General features: G+C 40.3%; 1 non-coding gene across 1 annotated transcript; it reads left to right on the top strand.

The window, feature by feature from the left end:
- The first annotated feature begins 12,387 nt into the window (after positions 1-12,387).
- LOC112774169 (small nucleolar RNA R71) lies at positions 12,388-12,495 on the top strand. The gene has a single exon (XR_003188669.1). It is a non-coding gene; the product is annotated as a small nucleolar RNA R71 (small nucleolar RNA).
- The last annotated feature ends 566 nt before the right edge of the window (positions 12,496-13,061 follow it).

Genomic DNA, 13,061 nt, shown 5'->3' with positions numbered 1-13,061 from the left:
AGGATGGCGGATGTGCATATACTACAGGAAGCTCAACGAGGCTACACGAAAAGATCATTTCCCCCCTTCCATTCATGGATCAGATGTTGGAAAGACTTGCAGCGCACGATATTATTGTTTTCTCGACGGTTATTCAGGATATAACCAAATAGTGGTTGATCCCAGAGATCAAGAGAAAACCTCATTCACTTGCCCATATGGAGTGTTTGCCTACAGGCGCATGCCATTTGGGCTATGTAATGCACCTGCAACTTTCCAACGCTGCATGCTTTCTATCTTTTCAGATATGATAGAAAAATTCATTGAAGTTTTTATGGATGATTTCTCGGTATTCGGAGATTCCTTCCCTAGTTGCCTACATCACCTCGCCTTGGTATTGAAAAGATGCCAAGAGACCAATTTGGTTTTGAACTGGGAGAAATGTCACTTTATGGTGACAGGAGGAATAGTCCTTGGTCACAAAGTTTCTAACCAAGGCATTGAGGTTGACAGAGCTAAAGTAGAACTTATTGAAAAACTGCCTCCACCCAATGATGTCAGGGAAATTAGGAGCTTTTTGGGGCATGCTGGTTTTTACAGAAGGTTTATTAAAGATTTTTCAAAGATAGCCAAGCCCTTAAGCAATCTCCTTGTATCTGATACACCATTTATCTTTGATGAAACATGCATGTTAGCCTTTGAAAATTTGAAAATGAGGTTGTCCTCTGCTCCTATCATTTCCCCACCTGATTGGAATTTACCGTTTGAGTTGATGTGTGATGCATCTGATTTTGCAGTTGGGGCAGTGTTAGGACAGAGGAAAGACAACTTAGTCCATGTGATATACTATGTTAGCAAAGTCCTTAATGATACTCAAAGAAATGATACCACTACTGAGAAGGAGTTACTAGCAATAGTTTTTGCATTTGACAAGTTTAGATCATACCTCATTGGTGCTAAAGTGATTGTTTTTACAGATCACACAGCACTTAAATATTTGTTTGCCAAGCAAGAATCAAAACCAAGACTAATAAGATGGATCTTATTGCTGCAGGAATTCAATATTGAAATCAGAGACAAGAAAGGAGTGGAGAACAAGGTAACAGATCACCTATCCAGGATTCCTTATGATAAAGGTGGAACACCTGATACAAGTGTGAACGAGTTTTTCCCTGATGAACAGTTGATGATAGTTCACAAAGCACCATGGTTCGCAGACATTGCCAACTTCAAGGCAACTGGGGCATTGCCTCCAGAGATCAATAAACATCAAAAAAGGAAGCTCATGAATGATGCAAAGTACTTTGTCTGGGATGAGCCATATCTATTCAAGAAGTGTTCAGATGGAATCCTTAGAAGATGTGTTTCAGAAGAAGAGGGATGAGAGGTCCTATGGAATTGCCACGGCTCATGCTATGGAGGCCACTTTGGAGGGGATAGAACTGCAGCTAAGGTGTTACAAAGCGGATTCTTTTGGCCCACCCTTTTTAAGGATGCCAAAGAACTAGTAAAGAGCTGCAATGAATGCCAACGATCTGGAAACTTGCCCAAATGAAATGAGATGCCACAAAATTTCATATTGGAACTGGAATTGTTTGATGTGTGGGGAATCGATTTCATGGGACCATTCCCAACCTCATATGCAAACAAGTACATCTTGGTAGCAGTAGACTCTGTTTCCAAGTGGATAGAGGCTATTGCAACCCCAACAAATGATAACAGGGTAGTCATGAACTTCCTCAAGAAGAATATCTTTAGCCGGTTTAGTGTCCCACGAGCACTCATCAGTGATGGAGGGAGCCATTTTTGTAACAGACCACTAGAAGCTCTTCTCCTACGATATGGGGTAAAACACAAGGTAGCCACATCTTACCATCCCCAAACAAGTGGACAAACCGAGATATCCAACAGAGAGCTAAAGAGGATTCTGGAAAAGACTGTGGATGCATCAAGAAAGGATTGGTCGAAGAAGTTGGATGATGCTCTTTGGGCATACAGAACAGCATTCAAAACACCACTTGGAATGTCCCCATATCAACTAGTGTTTGGGAAAGCTTGTCATTTACCACTGGAACTGGAACACAAAGCTCTCTGGGCTATCAAGATACTAAATTTTGACAGCATTGCTGCTGGTGCAAAGAGAATCTTGCAGCTGTAAGAGATGGAGGAATTAAGGTCACAAGCCTATGAAAATACCAAGATGTATAAAGAGAAGGCAAAGAGAAGACATGACCTGCATCTTACACCCATGAGCTTCGAAAAGGGGCAACAAGTACTCCTTTACAATTCCAAATTGAGACTATTCCCAGGAAAACACAAATCAAGGTGGTCCGGACCTTTTCTTGTCACAAAAGTTTCGCCATATGGACACATCGAAATCATGGATGAAGGTTCAGAGAGGACTTTTATAGTGAACGGACAAAGACTCAAGCATTATCTGGGCAACATGGGGGAAAACCCCAGAGTAAATTACCATCTCAAGTAAAGGAGGAACCGTTGAGCTAGCGATGATAAAAGAGCGCTCTGTTGGGAGGCAACCCAACCTCAGGTAGTTTCCTTTTCATCTTTATTTCAATAAGGATCATAAGTTGTTTCCCCTGTATTGCGAGGAGCTAAGTTTGGTGTTCCACACCAAAACAATTCAAGAGTGAAAGTGTGATTCTAAGTTTGGTGTTCCACCAAAGACATTAGTTAGAATTACACCCCACTCCCAAAACACATTGCTAGCTCCAACCAATCAAGGAAAACCACTTAGATGTAGTTAGAGTTTAGTAATAATTGTTTTGTTAACAACAAGATATGAGGTTCTCTGCATATATGCAATGTTTTGTACTGGGCAAGGAACTAAGTTTGGTGTTCACACACCAAATTAAGTTCAGAAGCCACAAGCATACATGCAAGCTAACTATGTCTCAAGTGCTTTGGGGACAAGCAACTTCCAATAACTTTGCAGGAATCTTATGAGAAAATGGTGCACCTTCACCCAAGGAAGCGAAGTAGCAAGCACTAGGATGATGACAAAGAAAGAGGGCAACTAGAAATCATCACCCGAAGGTTGCATTGTTACTTAATTCCATTATACTCAGAATTGTTGAAAATTGGAAGTCTGAATGCACTTTTGATTAATAGTTACTCATAGTCGAAACCTTTTTAAAGTCTGTCTTTTAAGTTTTTGTTGAATAGGTCTATGTTTGCTGGTCTCTATGTCACTACATCCTTACTTTGCTTATTTGTATGCTTGTTCCTTTAAATCAAATGAAAAGAGAATGTGTGTTTTTAAAGACCAGAGAGGAGTTCATACTATGGAGTAAGTTCATGAGTTTGTGGTATAGTCATAAGTTAGATAAGTTGGTTCAACCATAAGGTGGGAAGACAACTATCTGTCAGGAATGCTATTCTTGAAACACACCCCATGAGACTAGTTAAATAAGAAGATCCTAATAAGAAAAAAGGAAAGAACAATCAAAGTTGAGGAATAAAAGAAAAAGAACAAGCAATAAGGCTAGGCACCGATGGTTTTTAATCTTGAGGCATGTGTCTGTGGTGCTCCTGTGTGAGGGATCTACTTGGATGAATAAGCTCTTAGGGGTGCCTTATCACTTGGTAACTTGGGTTAACTAACTCGGGATTATCAGCTGAAAATCCACTATCAAGAGTAACCCTCACTACAGAGCATTTAGTAACCCAAAGAGGTGTTGGACACCAAGGTCTCAAGAAAAGAAAATAAATAAACTATGTGCCTGTGGTGTGTATGTATGGGGGAGAGACTTGAGCAAGTAAGTCCTTAGGGGTGCTTCAACACCTAGCACCTTGAACCAACTGGTTCGGGAGTGTTGGCTGAAAGCTTATTTTAAAGAGTTGCCCCTTTACAGAACATTTAGCCTAAGAACACAAATAAGCCCTGAAATAACAACAAAAGGATCAATAAATAAAAGTTTCATGGGATGCAATCACAGTGAGTATTCTAGGACATGATAAAGGTCTGAAAGCCAGGAATGAACCTAAGTTGCTATGCATGAAACCACCATAAAACCAGGGACATGACTTCCACAAGAATGAGTCATTTCTCTTGGCATTCCATTCATCATTCTCTTGTTCCAGTACTTGCTTAGGGACAAGCAAGCTTTAAGTTTGGTGTTGTGATGCCAGGGCATTTTGGCCAGTTTCACTGACCTTTTCTTTACTATTTTTAGGGTAGTTTCATGCATTTCCTTAGGAAATAAGCTAGTTTTGGGTAGATATTCACTTACATCTTGATTCAAGCATACATTGTGCACTTTACATGATTTCATGAGGATTTTTCATGAATTTAAGGACAAATTGGATGTTACATTTCCCATGACTTGGACTAGAACTTTGATGCACTTTATTGCTTGATTTCAGGACACAGGAAGCAAAGAAGAACCACATTAGTGGCTACGTTAGTTACACTAACGTTAACACTAACGTGGAATGGGAGTAACTTAAAAAGTTAATGAGAAAAGTGATTGCCAATAACGCTCTCGAAGCCATCATTGCCCACGTTAAGAGTCACGTTAACTAAGTAAACTTGAACTCTAACGTGGAAGAAAGGAAATGGAGCCAACGTTAGTGACACTTAACATTATCACTAACGTTGGACCAAGCTCATGAGTGGCCACGTTAGTCACCACGTTAACTTAGTTAACGTGGTCTCTAACGTTAAGAAGAAAGGAGGGAAGCCAACGTTAGTGATATTCAACATTATCACTAACGTTGGCCAAGTCACACTAGGCCACGTTAACTCCCACGTTAACCTAGTTAACGTGGAAGCTAACGTGAAGAAAGGAGGTGACGCCAACGTTAGTGACACCCAACATTGTCACTAACATTGGAAGGAGCCCACAAATGCCCCCACGAGCCACGTTAACTCCCACGTTAACTTAGTTAACGTAGAAGCTAATGTGGATAAGGGAATGTTGAACCAACGTTAGTGACACTCAACTTTGTCACTAACGTTGGAGATGGCTAGCATAGGCCACGTTAGAAGCCACGTTAACCTAGTTAACGTGGACTCTAACGTGGGAGCTAAGGGGCACGTTGGAACGTTAGTGACAATGTTAAGTGTCCCTAACGTTCTCGAAGGTTGGCAAGCCTACGTTAAAAGAGCCACGTTAACTAAGTTAATGTGGACTCTAACGTTGGGAAGGGGGAGGCTTCTCAACATTATTGGGAAAGTTGAGTCCCAATAACGTGCTCGAAGGACAAAGAGGCAATGTTAGTGACAACGTTTGTGCCACTAATGTTGAGGTTAACGTGGCTCTTACTTGGGTAAGGAACGTTAGTGAAAAAGTTGAATGTCACTAACATTCTCGAACCCATATTTTCACTGAACGTTAACACCACTAACGTCCTGAGCTAAAGTCTCTACCCACTTCACAATTTCTCTCTGCAAGTAAAGCCAAGCCCAACGAAGAAGATAACTACTTCAAACTCAAGATCCAAAGGCCTAGACCCAAGACTTGAAGAACCAACTAGAAGAGTAGAAGAGTAGTATATATAGGAGTAACTTTGAATTATTTTGTGAGTTGGAAAAATATAGGGAGCCTCTTGGCATAGAATTACTCTCTGTATTTTACTTTCTCTGCACTTCTAGTTTCATCATGTATTCTCCATCTTTGTTTTCATTTTCCAGAGCTATGAACAACTAAATCCATTTCATTGGGTTAGGGAGCTCTGTTGTAATTTGATGAATCAATACTAGTTTTCATTATTCTTCTTCTATCTTTTCTCTTGATTTTACTTGAAAGCTTTCGATCTTCATCCAATTGGGTAGTTATCTTGGAAAAGAAGCTATTCATACTTGGATCTCTTCTGAACCTTGAAAGAGGAATGAAGAGATCAAGCTAGAAATGCTTTCTCATGCTGGACCAAATTGGGTTTGGATGGATATGTGACTATAATCCTCTCAACACTTGATTTGGGAAATGCATGTGGTATAATTAGTGACCATACTTTATCTCTTCTCATGAGCAATTGACCAAGGAATTGGCTATTGATCAAGATTTGAGAGATTGAATTACAAGAAATTGTAATTCAATCACTTAAGATTGCCAAGGAGATCAATGAGTGCATTGATTGAGGAAAAGATAAAAATGAAATTGATCCGGAGAATGCAACATATCCTAAGCCCAATGAACTCCCCATTTCTAATCTTACCCATTCTTTTTATTTTCTGTCATTTACTTTCATGAGCAATTCCCCCATTCCCATTTACAATTCTGCAATTTACTTCAGTAATTTACTTTCAGTTCTTTAATTCTAGCATTTACTTTTTCTGTCATTTACCTTCCCACCATTTTATTTTCTGCAATTCTAAACTCAAATCCTAGATTCGCTCAACTAGAACATTCCTCTAATTAAAGTTACTTGATCAATCAATCCTTGTGGGATTCGACCTTACTCTATTGTGAGTTTTTACTAGACGACAAATTCGGTACACTTGCCGAAGGAAATTTGTTAAGAGACAAGTTTTCCGTGCATCACTCAGGAATGGCCATCCATGGGTTCTAACTTATACCACGAAGACACTAATAACTCGGACTCAGTCCCCTGTATCAGATATCTAAGAGATATTCATTCTAGCTTGTTTGCATGTAGAACGGAAGTGTTTGTCAGGCACGCATTCATGAGTGAGAATGATGATGAGTGTCACATAATCATCATATTCATCATGTTCTCGGGTGCGAATGGATATCTTAGAAGCAGAATAAGTTGAATTGAATAGAAAACAGTAGTACTTTGCATTAAATCATGAGGAACAGCAGAGCTCCACACCTTAATCTATGGAGTGTAGAAACTCTACCGTTGAAAAATACATAAGTGAAAGGTTCAGGCATGGCCGAGAGGCCAGCCCCTATGATCTAAGAACTAGACGTCCCCAGATGATCCGAAGATGCAAATACAATAGTAAAAAGTCCTATTTATACTAAACTAGTTACTAGGGTTTACAGAAGTAAGTAATTGATGCATAAATCCACTTCCGGAGCCCACTTGGTGTGTGCTTGGGCTGAGCTTGAAGTTTACACGTGCAGAGGTCATTCTTGGAGTTGAACGCCAAGTTGTAACATATTTTTGGCGTTCAACTCTGGTTTGTGATGTGTTTCTAGCGTTTAACTCCAGACTGTAGCGTAGAAATGGCGTTCAACGCCCTTTTGCGTCGTCTAAACTCGGCCAAAGTATGGACTATTATATATTGCTGGAAAGCCCTGGATGTCTGCTTTCCAACGCAATTAGAAGCGTGCCATTTTGAGTTCTGTAGCTCCAGAAAATCTACTTTGAGTGCAGGGAGGTCAGAATCCAACAGCATCAGCAGTCCTTCTTCAACCTCTGAATCTGATTTTTGCTCAAGTCCCTCAATTTCAGCCAGAAAATACCTGAAGTCATAGAAAAACACACAAACTCATAGTAAAGTCCAGAAATGTGAATTTAACATAAAAACTAATAAAAACATCCCTAAAAGTAACTAGATCCTACTAAAAACATACTAAAAACAATGCTAAAAAGCGTATAAATTATCCGCTCATCACAACACCAAACTTAAATTGTTGCTTGTCCCCAAGAAAATGAAAATCAAATAGGATAAAAAGAATAGAATATACTATAAATTCCAAACTATCAATGAAACATAGCTCCAATAAGATGAGCGGGACTTGTAGCTTTTTGCCTCTTGAATAATTTTGGCATCTCACTTTATCCATTGAGGTTCAGAATGATTGGCATCTATAGGAACTCAGAGTTCAGATAGTGTTATTGATTCTCCTAGTTCAGTATGTTGATTCTTGAACACAGCTACTTTATGAGTCTTGGCCGTGGCCCTAAGCACTTTGTTTTCCAGTATTACCACCGGATACATAAATGCCACAGACACATAATTGAGTGAACCTTTTCAGATTGTGACTCAGCTTTGCTAGAGTCCCCAATTAGAGGTGTCCAGGGTTCTCAAGCACACTCTTTTTTTGCTTTGGACCTTGACTTTAACCGCTCAGTCTCAAGTTTTCACTTGACACCTTCACGCCACAAGCACATGGTTAGGGACAGCTTGGTTTAGCCGCTTAGGCCGGGATTTTATTCCTTTAGGCCCTCCTATCCACTGATGCTCAAAGCCTTGGGATCCTTTTTATTTACCCTTGCCTTTTGGTTTTAAGGGTTATTGGCTTTTTGCTCTTGCCTCTTGGTTTTAAGAGCTTTTGGCTTTTTCTGCTTGCTTTCTCTTTTTCCATTTTTTTTTTGCCATTTTTTTCTGCAAGCTTTTGTATTCACTGCTTTTTCTTGCTTCAAGAATCATTTTTATGATTTTTCAGATTATCAAATAACATCCTTGTCATCATTCTTTCAAGAGCCAACATATTTAACATTCATGAACAACAACTTCAAAAGACATATGCACTGTTCAAGCATTCATTCAGAAAACAAAAAGCATTGTCTCCACATCAAAGTAATTAAACTAAGTTCAAGGATAAATTCGAAACTCATGTACTTCTTGTTCTTTTGAATTAAAAACATTTTTCATTTAAGAGAGGTGATGGATTCATATTCACTAATTTAAGGCATAGATACTTAGACACTAATGATCATGTAATAAAGACACAAACATAGATAAACATTTAACATAAGAAAACGAAAAACAGAAAATCTAAGAACAAGGAATGAGTCCACCTTAGTGATGGTGGCGTTTCCTTCTTGAGGAACCAATGATGTCCTTGAGCTCTTCTATGTCTCTTCCTTGTCTTTGTTGCTCCTCCCTCATTGCTCTTTGATCTTCTCTAATTTCATGAAAGATGATGGAGTGCTCTTGATGTTCCACCCTTAATTGTCCCATGTTGGAACTTAATTCTCCTAGAGAGGTGTTGATTTGCTCCCAAAAATTCTGTGGAGGAAAGTGCATCCCTTGAGGTATCTCAGGGATTTCTTGATGGTGAGCTTCCTCACGTGTTTCTTGAGCTCCATGAGTGGGCTCTCTTGTTTGCTCCATCCTTTTCTTAGTGATGGGCTTCTCTTCCTCAATGGGAATGTCTCCTTCTATGAAAGCTCTAGCTGAGTAACATAGATGGCAAATAAGATGAGGGAAAGCTAGCCTTGCCAAGGGGGAGGACTTTTCGGCTATTTTATAGAGTTCAAGGGTGATGACTTCATGAACTTCTACTTCCTCACCAATCATGATGCTATGAATCATGATGGCCCGATCCACAATAACTTCAGATCGGTTGCTAGTGGGGATGATGGAGCGTTGGATGAACTCCAACCATCCTCTAGCCACAGGCTTAAGGCCCAGTCTTCTATGTTGAACCGGTTTACCTTTTGAGTCAATCTTCCATTGAGCTCCTTCCACACATATGTCCATGAGGACTTGGTCCAACCTTTGATCAAAGTTGACCCTTCTAGTGTAGGGGCGTGCATCTCCTTGCATCATAGGCAAGTCAAACGCCAACCTCACATTTTCCGGACTGAAATCTAAGTATTTCCCCCAAACCATGGTGAGATAATTCTTTGGGTTCGGGTTCTTACTTTGATCATGGTTCCTAGTGATCCATGCATTAGCATAGAACTCTTGAACCATTAGGATACCGACTTGTTGGATGGGATTTGTTAGAACTTCCCAACCTCTTCTTTGGATTTCATGTCGGATCTCCAGATACTCATTTCTCTTGAGCTTGAAAGGGACCTCAGGGATCACCTTCTTCTTGGCCACAACATCATAGAAGTGGTCTTGATGGGCTTTGGAGATGAATCTTTCCATCTCCCATGACTCGGAGGTGGAAGCTTTTGTCTTCCCTTTCCCTTTTCTAGAGGATTCTCCGGTCTTAGGTGCCATCAATGGTAATGGAAAAACAAAAAGCTTATGCTTTTACCACACCAAACTTAGAATATTGCTCGCCCTCGAGCAAGAGAAGAAAGAATAGATGAAGAAGAAGAAGAAAATATGGAGGAGAGGAGGGAGAGGTGGATTCGGCCAAGAAGGAGAAGAGAGGGTTGTGTTGTGTGAAAATGAGGAAGAATGGAGGGCTTTATATAGGGAGGGGAGGGGGTTAATTTCGGCCATATAGGGTGGGTTTGGGTGGGAAATTGATTTTGAATTTTGAAGGTAGGTGGAGTTTATGAGGTAGGTTTATGGGGAAGAGTGGATGGATGTGAGTGGTGAAGTGGTGATAGGAAAGAGAGATTGAGGTGATTGGTGAAGAGTTTTGGGGAAGAGTGTTTATTGGGAAGAGAGGATGAACATTGAGAAGAGGGAAGAGAGTGAGTGGTGGTAGGTGGGGATCCTGTGGGGTCCACAGATCCTGAGGTGTCAAGGATTTGCATCCCTGCACCAATTAGGCATGTGAAATGCCTTTGCATGCAATTCTAGCATTTAAACGCCGAATTGATGCTTGTTCTGGGCGTTCAGCACCCAGATGCTTGTTTCTGGCGTTCAGCGCCAGCTCTTCCTCAGTGTGCATTTCTGGCGTCTGAATGCCAGGATGCTGCTTGTTTCTGGTGTTCAATGCCAGAAACATGCTCTGTTCTGGCATTGAACGCCAGACAGATGCTCCTTACTGGCGTTTAAACGCCAGTAAGATCCTCCTCCAGGGTGTGATTTTTCTTCTGCTGTTTTTGATTCTGTTTTCAATTTTTCTATTTATTTTGTGACTCCACATGATCATGAACCTAATAAAACATGAAATAAAAATAAAAATAAATTAAAATTAGATAAATAAAAATTGGGTTGCCTCCCAACAAGCGCTTCTTTAATGTCAATAGCTTGACAGTGGGCTCTCATGGAGCCTCACAGATGTTCAGAGCATTGTTGAGACTCCCCAACACCAAACTTAGAGTTTGACTGTGGGGGCTCTGGTTGACTCTGTTTTGAGAGAAGCTTATTGTGCCTCTTTTCCATGTTTACAGAAGGATGTCCTTGAGTTTTAAACTCAAGGGAGTCCTCATTCAATTGAAGGACTAGTTCACCTCTGTTAACATCAATCACAGCTCTTGCTGTGGCTAGGAAGGGTCTTCCAAGGATGATGGATTCATCCTTATCCTCCCCAGTATCTAGGATTATGAAATCAGCAGGGATGTAAAGGCCTTCAACCTTTACTAATATGTCCTCTACTTGTCCATAAGCCTGTTTTCTGGAATTATCTGCCATCTCTAATCAGATTTTAGCAGCTTGTACCTCAAAGATTCCCAGTTTCTCCATTACAAAGAGTGGCATAAGGTTTATTCCTGACCCCAGGTCACATAGAGCCTTCTCAAAGGTTATGGTGCCTATGGTACAAGGTATTAGGAACTTTCCAGGATCCTGTTTCTTCTGAGGCAATCTCAGTTGATCCAATGCATTTAGTTCATTGGTGAACAGGGGAGGTTCATCTCCCCAAGTCTCATTACCAAATAAATTGGCATTCAGCTTCATGATTGCACCAAGGAACTTGGCAACTTGCTCTTCAGTAACATCCTCATTCTTTTCAGAAGAAGAATACTCATCAGAGCTCATGAAGGGCGTAAGGAGGTTTAATGGAATCTCTATGGTCTCTAAATGAGCCTCAGAGTCCTTTGGTTACTCAAAGGGAAACTCCTTGTTGATCACTGGACGTCCCAGGAGGTCTTCCTCCTTGGGATTCACGTCCTCCCCTTCCTTCTTGGATTCGGCCATAATGGTTATATCAATGGCCTTGCGCTCTCCTTTTGGATTTTCTTCTGTATTGCTTGGGAAAGCATTAGGAGGGGTTTCAGTGATCTTTTTACTTAGCTGGCCCACTTGTGCCTCCAAATTTCTAATGGAGGACCTTGTTTCATTCTTGAAATTTACAGTGGCCTTAGATAGATCAGAGACTAAGTTTGCTAAATAAGAGGTATTTTGTTCAGAGTTCTCTGTCTGTGGCTGAGTGGATGATGGAAAAGGTTTACTATTATTAAACCTATTTCTTCCACCATTATTAAAGCCTTGTTGAGGCTTTTGTTGATCCTTCCATGAGAGATTTGGCTGATTTCTCCATGAGGGATTATAGGTGTTTCCATATGGTTCACCCATATAATTTACCTCTGCTATTGTAGGGTTCTCAGGATTATAAGCTTCTTCTTCAGAAAATGCCTCTTGAGTACTGTTGGATGCAGCTTGTATTCCATTCAGACTCTGAGAAATCATATTGACTTGCTGATTCAATATTTTATTCTGAGCCAATATGGCTTTCAGAGTATCAATTCAAGAACTCCCTTCTTTTGAGGCGTCCCATTACTCACAGGATTCCTCTCAGAAGTGTACATGAACTGGTTATTAGCAACCATGTCAATGAGTTCTTGAGCTTCTGCAGGCATTTTCTTTAGGTGGATGGATCCACCTGCAGAAGTATCTAATGGCATCTTAGCTAATTCAGACAGACCATCATAGAATATATCCAAGATGGTCCATTCTGAAAGCATGTCAGAAGGACACTTTTTGGTCAGTTGCTTATATCTCTCCTAAGCTTCATAGAGGGATTCACCTTCTTTCTGTCTAAAGGTTTGAACATCCACTCTAAGCTTACTTAGCTTTTGAGGAGGAAAGAACTTGGCTAAGAAAGCCGTGACCAGCTTATCCCAAGAGTTCAGGCTATTTTTAGGTTGAGAATCCAACCATATTCTAGCTCTGTCTCTTACAGCAAACGGGAAAAGCTTGAGCCTGTAGACTTCAGGATCTACTCCATTAGTCTTAACAGTATCACAGATCTGCAAGAATTCAGTTAAGAACTAAAAAGGATCTTCAGATGGAAGTCCATGAAACTTACAGTTTTGCTGCATTAGAGAAACTAATTGAGGTTTCAGCTCAAAGTTGTTTGCTCCAATGGCAGGGATGGAGATGCTTCTTCCATGTAAATTAGAATTAGGTGCAGTAAAGTCACCAAGCATCCTTCTTGCATTATTATTATTTTCAGCTGCCATCTCCTCTTCCTGTTCAAAAATTTCTGTAAGGTTATCTCTGGATTGTTGTATTTTAGCTTCTCTTAGTTTCCTTTTCAGAGTCCTTTCAGGTTCAGGGTCTGCTTCAACAAGAATATTCTTGTCCTTGCTCCTGCTCATATGAAAAAGAGGGAACATAAAAATAATAATAA

This window comes from Arachis hypogaea, chromosome 18 (assembly GCF_003086295.3).
Source record: "Arachis hypogaea cultivar Tifrunner chromosome 18, arahy.Tifrunner.gnm2.J5K5, whole genome shotgun sequence".
Classification (NCBI taxonomy): domain Eukaryota; kingdom Viridiplantae; phylum Streptophyta; class Magnoliopsida; order Fabales; family Fabaceae; genus Arachis; species Arachis hypogaea.
Note: the sequence above shows the minus strand (reverse complement) of the source record. Positions and strands in the feature narration are given on the sequence as shown.